This window comes from Pararge aegeria, chromosome 4, assembly GCF_905163445.1.
Source record: "Pararge aegeria chromosome 4, ilParAegt1.1, whole genome shotgun sequence".
NCBI lineage: Eukaryota > Metazoa > Arthropoda > Insecta > Lepidoptera > Nymphalidae > Pararge > Pararge aegeria.
The window spans coordinates 11,520,614-11,542,353 of NC_053183.1; positions in this window are offsets into that span (position 1 = coordinate 11,520,614).

Here is a 21,740-nt window from a genome sequence, read left to right on the forward strand (position 1 = left end):
TTAGTGCTGGGTATTATCCACCACGCATGGTAGACCCATTTATTCAATCATAGCTCCATTTCATTTAAATTTAGACGAGGCTTGTATCTCGTTTTTTATATGATTAATAAGGATGAATAAGGTTTAAGTGTATAAATTACCTACCCATATTTATAACAATTTTTACCTATAGCAAGTAAATTGAATTCACTTTCTTTTTTGTCCTACAATTTTTTTTTCTATACCATTTTTTTTATTGACTGTACCAACAATATACGGTTCGATAAGGTATGTTATAGATAGGTATGTAAATATAATGATATGTATCAACAAGAGTAAGATTAGAGTAAAATCGCTCAACTCTATTTTTTAACAGACTTGAAATAAGGAATGAGTTCATAAATGCTATGGCATGGCATGGCATAAAAATATAATATCGCTGTAAAACCTTCACTGATTTTGAGAACCTATACAAATTAAAAAATAATAATAAATAAATAAATAATAATAAATAAATATACTACAACAATACACACATCGCCGTCTAGCCCCAAAGTAAGCGTAGCTTGTGTTGTGAGTACTAAGATGACTGATGAATATTTTTATGAATAATATAGGTACATATAAATACTTATAATATATATAATAAAATAATAGGTTTTTTTAATTTGTATAGGTTTGTAAAGTAGGATGGAGCCCGGATGGAGCTCTTTAAAATGCTGACATGGCACGATCTGATTTCAGCGTAAGGCATCGCAATTTGAATTAGTTTTTTGCAATTTTTGATAAATCTTGCCGGAGGATTACTTATTGACCTACCTAAAAATCAAACCTAGGACTTCGTGATCCGTCGTTGAAAATGCTTACAACTAGACCAACACGCAAAGAGAGATCATCTTAACATCGACGAAACGTGATTTGAACGTGTGTCATTTAACGTAGATAAGATATAGAAAGCGTTGGCTAAACACTTGGGTCGTGATAACCATGCGATGTGTTGTGAATTATCATATCCGTATTTTCTTTGAGGTTTCCAGGCATTGGCCGTAGCTAGTTGTAGTAACCACTCTACATGTGTTATATAGAATGTAAGTTCTTACATAGAACCTCCTTCTTGTTTGAAGTCTGTTAAAATTGGCGTTTGTACTGTTGGTTCCGCAATTTACTTAGTAGCTACTTAAATACTTTATTGAAAACTTGTGCTTGCTTCCCCAAATGCACAACACCCCTGTATGTTTACTTAGAGATTTCGTATGCTAGGGTTGCCTCTAAGTATGTAATATTTTTTTTCTGCGAGCTCAATGTGTACTGTGTACTGTGAGGTATTTTTTAATTTAAACTTTTATTTAAAATCCTTAAGCAGGTTTATTTATTACTTATAAAAATATATATATTAATTTAGAAGCTTAATGAACAACCAACCCCAGTGTGAATTGTGATGACATCTTAATATATATAAATCTCCTGTCACGATGTTTGTCCGCGATGGACTCCTAAACTACTTAACCGATTTTAAATTAAATTGGCACACCGTGAGCAGTCTGGTCCAACTTAAGAGATAGGATAGCTTAGATCTTTAATTATAGTTGCAATTTTATTTTATTGCAAATTATTTGTCTATAATTAATTGACAGTCACATGTTACATATTTATATATATGTATATATATATATATATATATAAATATATATATACTACTATACTCATTTAAGGCTTAGCGATACTGAATACTTTAAAAACAAAATCAAACGCAGACGAAGTCGCGGGCCACAGCTAGTATAGTTATAAGATTTTGTCTCTATATTTAGTTCTTAAACTTATGAAGACTAAAATTATTAATATTGATTATAATTCTTTAAAGTATTTTAACACACAATTAAATCTTCCAACATCTTTAGTTCCTCGTTTTTCATGCGATAAATATGTTGTATGTCATATGGAATAGTTTTCTCTTATCACTAAGAGCAGCTTAGAGGTATAACATATAAGTATCTTGACTGATGGTACTATCATGATTATCATTATTATCTTTTGAGAACGGATTGCCATTCACAGATGTGTATTGTAATGAAAAGTAAGATGTTACATATTTTTTATCATAAATCCACCGACATTATCGGTATAAGATGCCCTACGCATTAATGAGTTTTTTATAATTTTTTTTAAAACTGCAAATACATTTTAAGAGTCATCTATTTTTTTTATATTAGAATAACGGGTGAAACATACAATACAATCATTGTATTTGTAATTAATGCATAACATAGTATAGTTACCAGACTTATTGTATAGGTGCACTTAATATAATAGGAATATAATATATGTATTCAAAGTAATTAATAATTGAATATTAATTAATTTATTATTAATTAATTAATGAAATATTTAATAATTCATAATTAAATATTAACTTATTATTAAAATATTAAATAATAAATGATTAAATATTATTAATTAAATTATTATTTTTTTAAATATTAATTGATAATTCACATAATTCGTACCATATAGATATTTCATTCATATTTAAAAATATATAACAACACCTAAAGATGAATAATTTTTTTAGTATTCGACTGTTTCTTTTTTAAAGCCCATGCTAACAAAACAAAAGAAAAACATTCAAATAGCTCAAATTATCTGGGTTTCTACCACCACTAAAATAATAAGAGTTCATAGCTAGTGTAGTTATAAATCACCATTTCTCGTACTTGCTAACCCTAGAGAGGGTTTAAAAGATCCCTCGGCGGCGGATCCCTTGCAAAATTCGTTTGTTTTTTCCACCTACCCTCCGTGGCATTGTCTAATCCCAGCAGATCGAATTAATAAACTTTGTCGTTTATCATTATCGTAAGCTGTGAATACGGAATTAGACATTGATTACAGCAAGGGTGAATGGGTGACTTTATTAGCTAGAAGATTTACTGCTGAATAAAAAAGTTGATTATATTCTGATTTAGCGGCTTAGCTGCGGCGGTAAAAACCAATAACGTGACCCTAGCTCGCGCTCTGTAAACAATACGTAACTTTCTGAATACATAATTAAATTTATTTTTCTAAAAATTGTACTGTCGTTAAATAAGGTTTATAGAGTTTATAGATACACATCTCATTAATATCATCAACGGACTTTTACCGGCCCACTACAGGGCACGGATCTCCCAGAATGAGAAGTGGTTAAGGCAATGGTTCACCGCGCTGGGACAGTGTGGATTGGACTAAGGTCAGATAAGGTCAGCTAATGTCAGCTAAGGTCATATTGATCACATACACCTATAGTATACAGTTCATTAAATGTCTTTCTTTTTGCTCTGGTTTTTAAGTAAGTAAGTAGGTAAGGTGTAGTAGAAGAGTATTTGATTACAAACATAGATATTTCTACCGCCATACTTATTTCTACTGCAAAGCAGGATTGTTACAATGCAAGTCTGAAGTGCTTGGTTGCCGGTGTAATTGAAAGCACATGAGTCATAAGGAGTTATGTGGCATGAAATATTTCTCTGTTTATAGGCGAAGGTTTTCCGCTTACTATCAAGAAAACCATCTGCTTGGCAAGGCAATAATATATTTAAAAAAATGCGACGAATTAGTAGAATAAAAAAAAATGGTAGGCTCCGCGTACGATTGCCAGCTCAGGTCAATTAGAGAGTTTATACTTTGTTTATTGACTACGGTCTGCTATAGTAGGAGGATTCGGCAAATGTTCCTAATTTTATATATATACCTACTAGCTGACCCCAGCGCCATCTGACGGGCTGATTTGTGAATCTAAACCATCCAGGTAGCTACCCAAACGCATACCGAAAAAATCATTCAAATCGGTCCCGCCGTCTAGAAGGAGTTCAGTGACATACACACGCACACAAGGAATATATATATAAAGAAGATTTGATTTTGTTTTAATAATGACTGTGTAACTAATCAATAAAATATTTTATCCGCATTTATTTATTAGTTTTTTACACAACTTGACAAATCTCTGACCATACCATTAAAGTCAGTGCTATTATACCTCTATTCAGTCTCTTTTGCTTTTCATAGAGGAAAACTGATAGAATGACTCGTAGTTGTAGGTAAAAATTATTATAATATACATACACGCATTTTATCTATAACTACCTCGTTGGTCTAGTGGTTATGTTATCTATTTATTTATACTCTTCATTTGCACACTACAAGTTAAACAAACAAAAGACAGACAGAAGCAGTATAAAAAGGCGGCCTTATCGCTTAGTAGCGATCTCTGCCAGGCAGTGGCGTGCACTTTGTTTCTTACCAGGGTATGCATACAGGTGGAAAATTGTATTAAACGGAAAAAATCCTCCTCTTATACGAGTTATATATAAATTTTAGGGTTAGCAGTGCTTTTGTGCATGTATGAAGTGCACGCCACTGCTGCCAGGCAACCTTATGATAAGGAAAACAAGAGGATAACAGACTGCAGGTAGTGCATAATAAAAAAAAATACATATGAATAACTTCATACTGATACTTGAACTAGATTACAAAAATAAAATAATACATTACACAATAATAATAATAATAATGCATAACATAATAATCTATCATGAAGTCCTGGGTTCGATTCCCGGGTCGCCATCCAAGCCCTAACGTCCAATAAACTTTTTAAATACCTTATTCAACAAATGTATAGTTGGCTTCAAATACTAGTTGTTCCCACGTTTTATCCAGGGGGGCTCTTATACGCACATCCCAACGTTGTTTTGCTGTAATTCATTTATTCCCAGTTCCCACAATGCGGTATCTAAGTGGTAAGAGATTCAATAACAAACCCTAATGAAATCGTACCAATATCTCCCTGAGGACTCTCTTAGCGCATACCCTTCGCCGCCGTAATTTCATTGCCTCTAACCCGACATAAAACATAATAAATTGAATGGGAATTTAGTTAACTTTGTGTTTTGTTTATCTCTGTGAATCTAGGATGGTGACATATTACAAATAGTTGGTAAATCCAAAAGTGCACGCCTCATAAACTAATTCATTACAATAAAATTTAGATTATTTTTAAATTTGTAAAAGTATTTATTAAAAATAATAATTAAACTACATCTCATGATACCGTGAAAAGTAATAGGCTTCTATTCTTCAAAATACTGAAGCCTATAAAAAAAAACCAACTAGATAAGTGAAGTATTTCGCTCATTATCGTGACCACAAGATACGGGATCCGCACATACAGACACACAGACGTCCAAGACAGGACTTCTTTAAAAAAAAATTTAATTAGTTTAAATAATAAAAAGATTTTAAAATTAGTGTTTTTTCTCAACATTGGTCTATTTATATTCACTTATAAAAGCAATAAAGAATAAAAAAAAGTGACATTTTAAGTTGGAGAATCACTCGGTGTGCGTAAACTGACAGTAATACCCACCCCAACGCTTCGTTTATGAGGCGTGCAATAAGGAAAGCCGAATAATTAAAGTCAATAATTATTCCTATTACCTACCTGTGATATTGTCTCATCGTCATCATTTTCAATCCGATACCACGTTGGCCCAGATATATATGTTTTAAATTACCTACTACACCCTATATTCCTGGGTGGATAAAAATATTAGCATAATTAATGCTTGTGTGTTATTTCGAGACAGTGAACAAACATTACAATGAAAATACTCAAGAAAAAATTATTTAATGGACGCACCAAGAATTGATTTTTCGAAAAGAAAACCTACACCAAGGGGTCATCCCCTGGAGATAGATTTTCCAAAAACGATGTGAAAGTTTCAAAGGGAGTTTCTTTGAACTCACGACTAAGTACCTACTTAGTACTTATAATAAAACTGTAACTGGAAGATTTCTGTACATTTAATATTTTCTGAAAATTTTGACCGGGGGTTGCCTTATAATTGATACAGAGTCCAAAACAGATTTTTATTTAATTTTTGTCTGTCTGTCTGTCCGGGCATCACGTGAAAACTACAGAACGGATGTATATAAAATTTGGTATCGTGGTAGCTCATATTCCGGGTATATAGGATAGGAACATATAGGATGTTTTTAATCCCGATAAACTATAAGTTTCCTACGGGAAATGGGATGAAAATTTTTATCAATTTTACTATAAAGCTCCGTGAAATTTAAACCGATTTGAATAATTCTTTTTTTATTTGAAAGTGTATACTATCAAGCATGTATTGTCAAATTTTAGTGAAGATCAGATAACTATTGTCGGAGATAAATGTCATAACTCTTCACAGATAACAGCAAGTCGCAAGGCATATGGGACAACAATCGAATGCATGCTACATATATTATAAAAGCGAAAGTTTGTGAGGATGGATGTATGGATAAATATAGTTGGGAAATAAAACTAGACCTGCTAGATAATGCTGCAATTAGTTTCTAGGTTTTTTTAAGATATTAAAACCTGTAATTAATATAATTTGGTGCAGAGGAAGTTGCGCGGGTCAGCTAGTATAGTATAAGTATTTTATCCCTTATAAAAGAAAGACAATAAGTTTTGTATAAACTTACATTTAAATTATAAAGTCTGTTTCATCTTTTTGTATAATCTACAGATAAGGGTTAAAATCAAGGGTGCTATTTTGTATGCGAGTTGTGTAAGCGAGAGTGACCTTTTGTACGATATTAGCATAATAGAGACGGATGTACTCTACGCACACCATGTGAGGCCGTGAAAATATCTTTGTTTCATAAGATTTTAGAAATCCTAGGAAAATAAGTCACTGGTATCAGTTAGTATTTGAATAATAAAAAAATTAAGGTAGGTAGTTTAGATAATTAATATATTTGTCATTAATATATGCAATTTCTTGATAGATAGAACATTGTGTAAGAAAATGACAGCAGTAAATTCTCTATTATTAATGAATGTTTGTTAATTTAATTAAATAGAGGTTTGACTATAAAAAAATGTGCCTGCGCTTAGGGCCATTTCAAATAAATTATTTGATACAGAAGTGATTCGGTTAAGTGGATAATAGGCGGGTTGGTCATCCAGGGAGGGGCAGGAACGCCTACTAATATTGGAGTCCTTTTATTTTTTCCAAAAAAGACCGCTATTAGTTGAACAAACATTCCAACAGTGAAATAAGTTTATGGAAAGATTATGCAATTTCTAAAATAAACATGTTTTTAAATTGCATAATTATTGTTTCGGGTTTTTAATAAAGTAGGGGACATATATATGTAATATGACTAGTCAAATACACTATATTAAATAATTGTTATTGTTAATTTACTATTTATTTCAAAATATATATTCTACGTAAGATTGCCCTTCATCCTAGAAGAGTCTATTGCAGTAGGCCTGCGGCCTGCTGATATAAAAGCCCACTAATGGCTTTGATGTGTGGACTTCACCAAATGTAATTAATAAATATCAAAATGTATTTATACTTATCAAGTAAGGCAGGCTGCGTATATCTTAGTAGGTACCTATCTATGTCAGTTAGTATTTGTTCAATTTAGCTACAATTATTTGCTAGCTACACAACTTTTTACGAAAGTGAAGATTTGTTATCGGACCACCTTATATATGATTAGAAACTTAACATGTACTTAAGTAGGTTTAATAGGTAACTAAAATACGTTAGTACGTAACTCAAAAAACGTTAGATAACGTTTTCATTAAGTGTGTAGACAAAAAGATAAAGTGAACGGTTCGAAGGTCGCAACCTTATCAAAAATTACCCCAGATAAATTGTCGGTTCAATTTTAGGAACGTAAAGTTATATGCTGGTTTCTTAAAACTATGGAGACAAAGTTGAAAATGCAAAAACTTAATTTGTATGGTACATAGACGCAGTTCCTAGTCCATAAATGTTATTGGAACGAATAATCAACTTTACCTATCGCACGATCGCCGCTAGGCACAATCGAAAAGATCGACACGAGCAACAACAATATGATATTATTATAAACAGAAAAAAATCGGCATTCTGATGAGAGAGCGTGTCGAACGCACCAATAGACGAAATTAAAATTACGTGTAGCGTTATAGGCGTGGATTATTAATTTGTCCGGCATTGTCCCGAAAGCGGTCTGTATAGAATAGAATAGATGCTATCAGACTAATAGCGGTGTGGTCATCGCTAAAGGTTACGTAGCGGTACCACGCTTTGTAGATTGATACGTTGTTTGTGACATGTTGTGACAAGTTTAATTTATATATTGACTAGCTGTCCGCGTTCTTTTTCCGCGTTTATTAAGATTTTTTATACAAATCCCGTCGGAAAAGTTTGATTTCCTGGGATGAAAATTAGCCTATATTACTTTCCGTATTTTTTAAAAATAAAACTACGATAAAAATAAAGTTGAATGTTTGCTTAGTTATGGCGTGAAGGAAAAACAATAAAAACACTGTCGCATTTATATTATTAGTAAGGAAGTTAGGATTACTAGTTAAGTCCATAGTAGTACATGGATAGGTATTTCGTTAGTATTTCCACACTCCAGTCTTTCCTATGCCACAGGCCACTAGGAATTCATGAGCCTAAGGCACAGAAAATATTTAGGACCTTGAGCCTATGTGAACTGTGTGTGTTTCGTCGTAGTCTGTTGTATGGTCTCCTATCTGGAGGTTACTAGCACTTTGCTTTCCAGTGCGCGGTGGCCACTCCAGCTCATTTGGACTTAAGGGTTTCTGTGCTACGCGCCTGCTCTTTATTAGCTCTTACCTTAGTTATGTGGGTTCTTCTACAGATGTCCTCATCCTGATTTTATCATCTAGAGATACTCCGAGCATAGCTATCTTCGTTTCTAGATATAACTTTTCTTTATATTTATTTATAAAGCTGAGTAAGTACAAAATCTTAAAATAGTATTTGTTTTTTATACTGCACTTCACCTCTAAACTGTTATTACTATGTTCTCAAAAAAACCTCTGTACCATACACGTGAACTACTATTTTTTATAAGTTAGGTTAGGTTAGATAAGTTAGGTTACTTACCTATTTGTGAAAATGGAATATCATTCTTTCTCATACTGCTTAAGGTTTCAATAGCAACTTATTGTGTTTGTGATTTTTATATCAATGATTTCAATAATATTATTATGATCTCCCTTAATCCAAAGAAAAGCTATGAAAAACCAAATAGTGTCATAATAACAAACTTAGATCACCCATTTTAAATGATAGTATCCAATTTTTTATAAAATCATTTTAGAATGGATTGCTAAGAACACTATCAATCAATAAAATATAAATTAATCGATCCTTCATTTTGTAAAACTCAAAGGCATAAAACTTAAAGACCTCAAAATACTTCATTATCCGTGACAATCGGCGATCAATCATCCTAAAGCTCGCAAAACAATAATCACATTATCATTCTCCCATAATAACAAATGCATCCACGAAATGCATAAAGAATCCGCTTTGTAACTTTTTTTTTGTATAAAAATAAAGTTTTTGAGAAATAACGTCTCAGAGCTGCGACTCGTTCGAAATCGAACAATGTAAACTTATGACCGAACGTATTATTTATTGTAAGCGAGAAAAAAGTGAATACGAACGGGCTTGACATATTGGTTAAAGGGCCTTATAAAATTATTTGCTATCACGCCATCCACGGCTTGTTACGAAGAAGCAATCTTCGGAACAAAACAAGACCCGTCGACGAATAACGTTTATAAAACGTCATGTCCGAGCAATAAAACAATAAAATATACACGTACCCAAAACAGGTCGTAGGGTTAATTGATGGATTTTTAGTCTTAGGGTAGGTAAGTAATTATTGTCTTCTTATTTTAATAATCATATAGAGCCCATTCCGTGAGCGCTATTAATAATGCTTAGGGTACATTTTTAAAATTCCCAAATGTCATCCAGCTTATTAACAGACTTCATTTTTTGTTTAGTTCTTATTTGTTTTGGGCAGAGCGTTTTGGTTTTGGCGCGGTCATTTTGAACCTTTCGTTTTTTGTCTCGCGCCGTACCAAGTTGGAAGATGAAATATTGCTTACAGATAATTACTTACCTTTGATTAAGACTTTTCTATGATTTTGCTTAGGTCGTAAATGATATAAATGGGACCTGTAATAGATACTGTGCTGTATTTATTAAATAAATCTTATATAATTTCACGCAATTAATAAATAATATAAATACACAATACCATAAATTTGTAAGTAAAATAAAAAAAATGCCTATATTTTTTTTGCCTTTATTATTAAGGGTTATGTAATTTTCGAACAATCATGAGTATAGGTAAAGCTTGGAAGTGGTGTGGGATGTAGAAACGCATTTTTAATTTAGCAGTGTCAGCAAAAAAAAATTTCAGGAATATATATCAGAATATACACACATACAAACAATAACGATGACAAATAATAACACGAACACTGTTGAAATTCATGAATAAAAATACTTATACTTTCTTGTATTCATTAAATAGATCTTATTACAAAGGTGATACTAAGGATTTCTTGCAATTAATAAACAATTTAAATACACAAAACAATAAATTAATGCGTAAAATACAAAAGTAAGCCATTAATTATAAAGTCCCTGGGCACCAACAAAGATGGCCTGCAAAAACATGCGACTAAATGAATAAATTTAGTTTCCAGAGCACGTGATCGATAGACCCATAGATCGGATCTATAGATCATATCGACTTTGAAAATGGAATGCGTGAGTAAGACAAAATATAATTAATGATTCGTTCAAAATTCGAATCGCTCCGCTGCAGACAAGTTGGCGCGTCGTCGCAATAAACAAAGGGCAAAAATGTTTTGTTTCATTTTGAGATATATATATTTTTTATTTTTACATGTAAAACGTTTGTAGTTTCGTACAATTAATCATCCAAGGTTTTATTGTTGCATCTGTTGCGCCGACCTGTAGATCGAGGAGGCTATTGTTGAGTATGGACCTCTATGCTTTTGTTGAGTTCATAAACTTCACCACGTGTTAATGGAAATAACGGTTTTGATTGAATTTAATAGAGTAACGAAATAGATTACGATGAGATATCCCAATAACTGCTTTACATTAGTAAGTAGATGCTGGAAGACGTTAGCATGTCATTATCATCACTATAATTTTTACAGATATAGATGGTGACGGCACATAGGTATTTTGTAAGTATTCCACATTAACCTACTATGTGGTTTAGTGCCGAATGTTTGTGTTCTTTTAAATCTTTCGAGTACTTCATGTCAAGAACACGTTGAGTGAAGAGAATTGTATAGTTCTTTATTTTTCAAGTTTCTATCTCAGAAGAAACATAAGGTTCTTAAATTTAAATATCAATGAGCAGAACGGGGCTAGAGATTATTTAAGATAATAAAATAACATTGAATTATGACACTAAAGTATCTAGCGAGCCAACACGCGTATTCTAGCATGTGTTATTGATATTTCCTTTGATTACCTGCGAACAGACGACTAAGGATCTATGGGTCCTGCCTGTCATACGAGTCATCCGTCATTGCAGCTCGTTTGACCCGTGGGAATAAACTACATCCTTGTCCATAACACCATGCATAAATTATGCTGCTTGTTGAACAAAATTTTCAATATAATATGTGGGTTATTCGCATCATTATTACTGAGTCACCTTGCTGGGACCAAATTGCTTAGTGTGAGATGAATCGAAAGAAAAACTATCACTAGAAGGCACTCTACAGCCACAAATGACGATTACTTACCGTGACGCGCGGGTCTTGACATTTCGTATACATATAAACATATGTTTAAGTTTTTTTTTTTACTGGACTCCTCGAGGGTAATGTCTTTTCTTTTTTGCAGCCTTCTCTTAGGCCGATTTCAATCATTTGGGCATCGTTGGCTTCCTCTTAGGGTCGTCTTATTGTGAGGCCGGGGTCCCTCAGGGTAGAGAAAAATCTCCCCTACTCTTTTTGCTAGTTTTATCGATTCCATTACTCCTTTGAACTTATAAATCTTAGTTATACTGTTGCTGTTATAAGTAGTGGTCTGACTGTAATTTATGTGTATGACCTTGAGGTCGATACTGCTGCTGCTAGCTGACCCGCGCAACGTCGTCTGCATCAAATCGGGCATTTCTATACCCGTCGTAACGTCGAATAAACGATGGGTCCAGTTTGAATAATTTAAAGAGGAATTTGCAGGTACATAATCAATTTTAACTATAAAACTATTTATTTAGATAAGGATCTGATAGAAAGGTCACCATCTTAAGATTATACCCGTGTTTTGATTGAAAAATTATAACAAAAAGCGGTTATTGTATCTTTACAGTTACAGTACATTTAGCCTCCCGGACTTTTTTGTCGGTAATAATGAATACTTTAAACATGTCCATCCATCCATACATCCATACTCACCAATTTTTCGCATTTATAACATAAGTAGGATGGTACGCATTCAATCGATCTTTGTTCCTTATGCCTTGCGACTCGCTGTTATCTTTGAAGAGTTATGTCCTTCATCTCCGAAAATATTTATCAATCTTCATTAAAATTACACAATAAATTCTTGATAGTACAAACTTTCAATTAAAAAAAGAATTATTAAAATCGGTTCAAATTTAACGGAACTATGAAGTAAAATTGATAAAAAATTTCATCTCATTTCCCGGGAGAACCTTATTGTTTATCGGGATAAAAAGTAGCTTATACGTTGACCCGGAATATCAGCTAAATTTTATTTAAATCCGTTCTGTAGTTTTCACGTGATGCTCGGACAGACAGACAGACAGACAGACAAAAATTAAATAAAAATCTCTTTTGGACTCAGTATCGTTTATAAAGCATCCCTCGGTCAATATTTTCAAAATATATTAAATGTACAGAAATCTTCCAGTTTTTTTTTTTAATCTTTATTTATTTGGGACTTTTATCAAACACGGATATGCCAGCCCCATCATCCCTTATAAAAAAAAATCTTTCAGTTACAGTTTTATTAGAAGTATAAGTAGATTAGCCCAGGGAAGACCGCAAGGGTTGATTGGGGAACTATTTCTCCAGTTTTAATGGTTTCGACAAGCTAGTAGTAGTACAACCAACGTTATTCAGTGGAAGGTGACATTTTACAGTAATTTTGCCTTATTACTACTTTTAATAATCGTAACCTATATAAATACGACTTTGATTTGATGTAACCATAAATTAACACAACTATTATATACCTAACAATATATATATTAAAGTCGCTTGCTACTTCTATAACTGTAGTAGTACCTATAAAATATGGTATGGTTTCTCCGAACACGATTCATTTATCTATTCCGAACCACTAAACCATAACGTGGGTTAACTTTACTGATTAAAAAAAAACAAATGGATGTGCGACCAGATTTTTTTTTCATCCGACAGCGCCGAACCTTCAGTGTTTTTTGTAAGCCGTTATGAAAATTAAATTATAGGTTATAATTTTAATATGATAGGTGTATAATATATTTTATTTAGGGATGATGGAAGATTTTATCTGTGAATGTTTACTTTTTTAATAATTCGGCGGTTAGATGCAGTGGTGTCTCCTTGTCGCAGCAGATAGAGAAGTTTGATTCCCGACTTTGGTCAATTTGGTAATTTATAATTCTAAATTGGTTCATTTCTGGTCTAGAAGGAGGCTTACGCCACAGTAGTGACTTGCATAAAATTTGTATCAACAAGCGATTTTTCCAATTACAGATTAGTGCGGTTCTTATACCATGTATTATATTATTTTTATGACTGAACTGTATTAAAAACACACTGGCTATCTCCACAAATGATACCTACTGGCTGTCGCCATACAAATGATAGCTGTAATTTTGAACGCTAATTTGAACGCGTTCGGGTTTAGAAGAGGACAGTATGTTCTTGCTACAACTATTTTGTTTGTTTCCTTTGTTTGACACAACTTTTGCATCAATCTCAATGAAATTTGGCACAGATATTGCTTGTACCCTGGAGACATAGCCATAGCATATGGAGCGGAGCACCAGTCCGAAATTGGAAAATCGGCAGCGGCCACCGTCATGGGTCGGAGAGAACGTTTAGCCGACTGTCCAGGTTATGATCCTGCATCCCGCAATGGTCTAAATCCATCCTTCTTAGTAAGAACAACCTTGTGCCCACCTGTGGCCCACCAGTGGGTGTAGTTATAAGGCTGTGGCTATCAAACTGAAGCTGACGTGAGTGATAACCTACCTTGCTTAAAGTGCCTCTTACGGCTCTATAAATTGTATATTCTGCCGATGATCATTAGCTACTAATTTAAGAAAAGACAGTATCTCAGAAATCGACATGAAGACAGGTAATAAAGATACTATCTATAAAGAAATCCGCATAGATTTTGATGCCGACTGTGAAATCAATGTTCCTTTTTTCTTTTTTTTTTTGTCAAACCCGCCGCTGCGACAAAAGACGATGGCTATTTATATTAAAAAGATAATAAATAACACTTGGTTTTAGGGTTGTGTCTAATAGGCTTCGAATTTTTTTCCATTATTTAAATGTTTTTATGGTTATAGTATTTTTTAAACAGTTGATGTCTAATGTTTTTAAACTGCCCATTTTATATATTCCTTTGCGTGACACACGTCAACGCAAATATAGATTGGTTATATTTTTTTATTGGGCGACAAAATCGCTTAGATGCCCATAGTCGTGAAATTGGTACTTGGATAGGATTCTCTCCTATCTGGTAAGTCTTTGGTTCCTAACATGTGGTATATCCACGAAACCGCATTGAATTTGCATAGAAAGTCTAAACTTTAAATTCCTTGGTCCTATGAGCCCAGATGTGGGAGATTAATGCTTAGAAGATGCATCGTCATTTTAAGTAGGTAAAATACTGTGGGTCCAATTAAACAAATTGCACTTTTTAATTGAAACAAATATACAAAGGACATCACAATATCTGTCGGGTTTTTTTAAGAGGATTCGATTTCAAGCAAAAATCGTTCCAAAATCGTTCAACAAAAATTCAAAAAAATCTTTATTCAAGTAGATCCATAGGTGGCAGTTTTGATGCGTACTTAAGTAATACACCTTAGTGAGATGATGGCGATAACCATATCCGTAAACTTAAAACTAAAGCTGTGAGGGTTCCAAACGCGTCCTGCGAAGCCCACAACAAACTTAGCCGAGTTTTTTTTGTTATCACCATTAAAATTATTAGAAGAGCAACCTGGCTAGAGCAATAGTTCACACCCAAGCTTTTTTATCTATTACGTAGTCCTTTATACTATAATAGGACTTTTTTATAAGCTTACGTTTAAGAAGCACTATCTGTGTAATCCAAAAGTACTGATTCAGAATCGGTCCAGTGGTTATGAGTGAAATAGTAACATAAACGCACACACAACCTAGAATACGGCTATTCCAAATCCATACACATGATTCTGTCCCCGTGCTCTTACTTTACTCTGTACTGCTCTATCAACTGGTTTTCTTACCTATAGGCTATAGGTATTAGTATAGACAGGTACTTATGGAAATGGATATTATTTTATAAGATAAAAAACTGCGGTCCATTCAAATGAATACTTAGGAACTTTACTTCGATGAACAAAATCGCTTAAAAGACAAACGTTATGGGAAAACTTTGTTCTTATGACCGAGGGAAAAGTTATGAGGGCCCACCATTCTATTCAAATTTAAGAAAGCTCTACGTAATAAATTGATTTAGGTGTTTGTATTTTTAAAAAACTTCCACTTCTATATAGCAATGTAGGCTTTATGATCACAAATATATCTACCTATGTAGTATTTATCAATCTCCTATTTTTCAACCTCATACTTAATCCTTAAATTGATTTGCATACATTCGGTAAGTAATCAATAGAAAACCAAAACTACTAAAACATCATACCCAAAGCAAATTACAAACATTGATATTTCAAGATCAACGAAGTCAAAGGTAAAAAAACAACATTTACGATGTCATCAAAAACTAACAATTCTTTATTTGTAGTATTTCCGAGATCAACATTAATTGTTTTCTACAACGCGACGGTTTGAGCTTCTTAACGATGGGTAAAAGATAAATTTTAAAATATTAACATTAAATAATTTAATAACACATCTCTTCCTCCCATTCTCAACAATATGGGTATATAATTAACTTCCTGCTATTGACACTCTTGAGTTGTGACGTAATTGCAATGGAAACGTAGCCAATAGAAAACCAAAACTACTAAAAAATCATAACCAATGCAAATTACAAACATTGGTATTTCAAAATTAACGAAGTCATAGGTAACAGAACTGTTCAATTACGATGTCATCAAAAACTAACAATTCTTTATTTGTAGTATTTCCGAAATTAACATTAATTGTTTTCTGCAACGCGACGGTTTGAGCTTCTAAACGATGGGAAAGAGATACATTTTAAGTAACATATAAACACCGAAAGACTTTTCCCTCACCGAAAGATTGACCGTTTATTAGACACCGATTTTTTAAGTAATTTAATAACACATCTCTTCCTCCCATTCTCTACAACAATACGGGTTTATAATTGACTTCCTGTTATTGACACTTAATTTAACTAATAATAGCTAGTAAGGCAGAGCACCGTAATAAGCCCAGAATCACTACTACAAGGTAAATGTAAACTTAGCGGTCGTTCAGCAAGAGGAACAAAGAAAACTCGCGTCTCAAGAAATTTTCTGCCCTGGCGAAAGGCGGGCGTCGTTGCTTAGCGACGCGCGGAGGGTGGGCGTGGCAATCGATAACACCCCAGTCACCTTCACCCTGACAACCCTGCTCCTTTCACTCTCAAGCCAGATAATTGCAAGGTTTCTGCGAACAGGTAAACAAATTTGGTAGCCTGGAATTGATTTCAGACTGGACAGTTTAATAAGCGATGTCGCGCGCAAAGGTATTGTTTTTTCTTCACTGTTATAAGTTTTGATTGATAGTTTAACTTTAAAAACTCTTTTATTTTCTTGTCTTCTTTGGTTCTTTGGTTCTGGTTTAATTGTAGGTCTTTGAATCTGTCACAGATTATCTCAGACATCTGATACCTTAATTACAAATTATGTACCTATTTACAGTAAGTACTTAAATCTAATTATCATCATCATCATCATCAGTGGCGTGCAAGCCGTACAAGCACAAAAGCAATGCGTACCCTAACATTGATAAATAACTCGAATAGGAAGAGAATTTGCGCCGTTTTATGCAATTTTCCTGGTGTATGCATACCCTGGTAAGAAACCCAATGCACGCAACTGATCATCATCATATGAACCCATTCCTGGCCCACTTAGGGTCTCCTCCCACAATGAGAAGGGGTTAAGCCACCAGTCCACCACGCGCTGGCCCAGTGCAGATTGGTGGACTTCTCAAGCCATTAAGATCATTATGGAGAACTCTCAGGCGTTCCTAACGATGTTTTCCTCCACCGTTGAAACAAGTGATATTTTTGCTTAAAACTTACATAACTTCCAAAATAAGACACAAATTAACTTACATTGAAGTGCGTGCTGTGATTCGAACTCGGCACCCCAAAAGGGAAGCCGAAGTCCTGTTTTTTTGTCTAAACCTACAATATCTTGGTTATTTTTGTTTATAAATATGTCCACAGATATTGTTAAGATTTGCAATCAAGGAAAATGACGCCTCCGATTGTATTTAACTTATTTGCTTATGAATTTTCAAATCACATTTAGTCTAAAGGACAGGCAACTTAATAATTATTATTATTTGGAATGGTGTCAGATCCTATTTGTTTTTTTAGCTGCATGCGTTTTTCTTTAAGGTGGCAGAATTATAAATAGCAAAATTGGGGCGCAGAGTGATGGAAAAAATCGATTTATTTAGTAAAGTCTTTAATCTCGCCGTCACATCGTCATCAAAAAGAAATTTTCTCCTTATTTCGGTGGCGTGTCAAATCCAGGTATTGATATTGTAGCAGCTCTGTAGCTATGATTAGTGCACAAAGATCGCTGTCGGGCGCACGTTCGGGGGGGCTCGGGTTATGAGCTGTCACCGGCACGGCAGCAGTACCTGCGACTAATTTAGATGTTTCCCTTGTCGGCCATGCGGGTCGAGATATGGATTTAATAATCGTTTCGCTTTGTACTATAATGAGAAAATTATTACGTCAGTGGAGATAATGCTGTAAATGGCGCAGTAAACAAGGCTAGTTGGAAATTGGTATGACAGTAGGTATTAAAAACAATCAAGACTTATTCACAACTTTTTCCTGATTTCAATATACTTTTAGAGAAATAGATAACTGTCATAATAATGTCAAAATAATATCAAAATGATATTATTTTGACATTATTATGATAACATTGATATTTATTACCTGTATAATTTAATTAATAACTTTTCAATGCTTGCTCAACAAGATTTTGCAGACATGTAAAATGATTGTTCTTGTTGTGCACTTTACATTTCGCATGCTTAATAGTAGAATATGGAGGAATATTATACTATAATAAGACCCAATGTAAGCTCATATTCAGCGAATAAAATTTCATTTAATTTCATTTGACTGGCGCCATGCTCTTTCCTTCCTGCCTCAAGGCTCAAAGCTGCATTGTTGCAATGTTGTGTTCTGGTGTTGACAACATTAATTCTGTTTATAGGCGATGGTGTTTCACTTTGAAGTTAAGCCATCTGCGAGGTTTAGGATGTCAAAAAAACATATATGACAGACGTACACCAGGTTACACTAGGATTTTTTTTGTTTACGGGGGGAAAATCTTGATAGACAGCCGACATCAGGGAAGATCGGGTTATGTGGGATTTTTATACGACCAATTTTACAAACAAAACATCTTAATTATACTTCTAATCTGAAATCTCAGATAAAACTATTATTTGATTTCTTATGATTATATTATCAGAAATTATGAGAGCCTCCAATATTATCGCAGGAAAGACTGTCGCTTCAAGTAAGGAAAAAAATTATACTGGCATTTTATATGGACCAGTGACAACAAACTGTACAATAGACCAGTTTGTTAATAATAGAGCTTACCGATTATTTTTGGTTTCATCGTTTTTTAAACAAAAAAACCTCGTTCGTTTATTTAGTACAACTGGGCGTAACGGGGTTTTCTCCCTAATTAGAACAAATCGAATATCCTAAGAAATGAAATAATAGTTATTACTTATATATAAATCAAATAATAGTTATTATATATAACTATTATTTGATTTCTTATGATATTCTTATATACTTATATTATCTGAAATTATTAGAGCCTCCAATATTATCACAGGAAAGACTGTCGCTTCAAATAAGGAAAAAAATTATACTGTCATTTTTATATGGACCAGTGACAACAAACTGTACAATAGACCAGTTTGTTAATAATGGAGCTTACCGTTTCTTTTTGGTTTCATCGTTTTTTAAACAAAAAACTTCGTTTGTTTATTTAGTACAACCGGGCGTAACGGGGTTTTCTCCCTAATTAGAACAAATCGCCGTATTCATGAGGCCCCATAATGCCCCGTCCTTCCCGATCTTCGATCCCGACTGATGCACGATCCATCCCGAAAATATATGGACCATAAAAAGACAATTACGTTTTATAAACACTACATTTATAACTACTTTATGATTGTATTATTTATTTTGTGTAATATATTATGTTGTGTTTGAGACTTTGATTTTTTTCTAAACTGTATAATGCTTTCAAATATTTAAAATTTCTGGCAGAGTACACTCCATTAATTTATAGTATTGGGACGGGTTAAGGAAACATGGAATAGGCTTTTATTCTTATGGGATAAACAAAAGAGGAGTGTTATAGGTTTTACTAAGGTCTGTATTTTTTATATCTGTGTAATAGTGTGATCTAGTGCATCATATCATGACACAGATATAAATGCGGTTTTCTTTATATTCAAACAACAATTTCGTCAAAATAATCGCAACCTTTTTGTCGTTTCGCTTCATGGTTTTTCGTCGTGCCAAACCAGCACAATACACTTCGCCAGTGTCGTGTAGCTTGTTATTTTAATAATTTCTAGATGTGCCCCGCGGCTTCGCCTGCGTAAATTAAGGTACGCAGCGTACGTCTACATAGTGTACACATACCTCAATAAATCAGATGCAAACCTTGAAGTTTTTCCCATCGTACTGGTAATGCCAAATATACGATCCTATGAGGTTAATGACAGATAGTATTTCAACATTTTTAAACAAATAACTGAGGTAAGGGAAAATAATAAAATAAATCTTTGAGCTTAAATCAACCACTATTTGGAACCTTTAATCACGTAAACATTGCCAATCGCAAATGCCCGTCTCCGAGGGACCCACTCTCATTTTGCCTTATTTGAAATACTTCTAATTTCCTATAACAAGTCCTGCAGTAAACATGCGATGTCAGTAAATGGATGGTCTTTGGAAATTTGAAAGTTAATTAGATATCCATCAGTCTTAGCTCGTATCACTAACAAAGAATAGTAATCGAAATCGCATTGTTAGTTGGTTCGTTACTAAGAAAATTTCTAACATTTTTTATTTAGTCCGGGCATTGAAGTCTCCATTAATGTGGCAATTCTTTAGGTATTCAGTATTGTTAAGCCTTTAGAGAGCGAGAGGTTTGCTGCTGTCCGCTGAGGTGTTCTGTCCTATATATCCAATCATATTCATCGGAACTTCATGAAATTTAAGAAAAAATAAACTGAGAGTATAACCTTAAATCGGTTTGCATTTGACGGCTTTATGGTGTAAAATCGACAAACATTTTCATCCCCTCTCCTAAAGGAGCTGAACTGAATTTCGGTCTAAAAAGTATCCTATGTTCTACTTCATATTATGACGTCAAAATCGTGTGTATTCAATCAGTAGTTTCAGTGTGATGTGCGGCCCAGATACAGACAGACATACGGACACGAACGAAAAAAATGCAATACAATTTTTTTTAAATATTTTCAATGTACCGAATTTGCCCTGTTACAGTTTTATTATAAGTATAGATAATTTTATATTTGATGAGTCTGATTAAACAAATACCTTTTTTTAAATCATTAATCGATAAAAAGTTAAAACATGACAAATGTTTCAAATATCGACTTACATAGATGGGCGTGGTATACAAATCTATTTCGATCCTTATTTATTAAAACTATATAGGATTATCGTAATCTACTCATTCCTCATTAGCAGAGCTGGAATGTCTGACGTGGCCTGACGGTGATATTGTGAAATCATAAGCAGAAAGTGGCCTACTATTTATGCCGTTGGTGGCCATCCATAAATTACGTCATACATGAGGGGGGGAAGAAGGGGTTCATTGAAGTGTTACATCGTTTTAAAAGCTTCGTGACGTAACATTTATAAATCTGAAGTACTGTAACAGATAGTTTGATTTGTTATAACTTTTTAAATTTCTAATGTAGTTATAATTTTAATGCTGATTTTAATGAAAACAAAAATGCATTGCTTATAAAGTTGCCTTCGAGTTGAAGGGTCAAACGTTAGCTAGGGAAGGTTTTTGAAAATTATGAAATTGCTATCAAGCAGACGCCGTACTAAAAAAAGGTTAGTCCGCCACTGAAATCTCACCTGGTGGTAAGTTTATAGGCAGTCTAGCGGGTCAACTTCCCAAATGGCTTCTGCGCGACTTCGTACCGTAAAGCTAAATCGCTTCGCGGCAAATCTTTGTTGGTAGGCTAGTTAGTCTGGTCTGGTTAGTTTCGTCTGGTTTTAGACCAGAGGAAATTCTGAAAAATGAATAGAAATCGTACGCTCCAATTATAAAACCACAGCACTGACAACTGCACAGAGTGAGTTTTGACTAGGACAACCATTGATTTATTAGTATCTATGTAAGCTCACTGTTGGAAACTGATATACTTTTATTAATAAGAGTCCATTTCC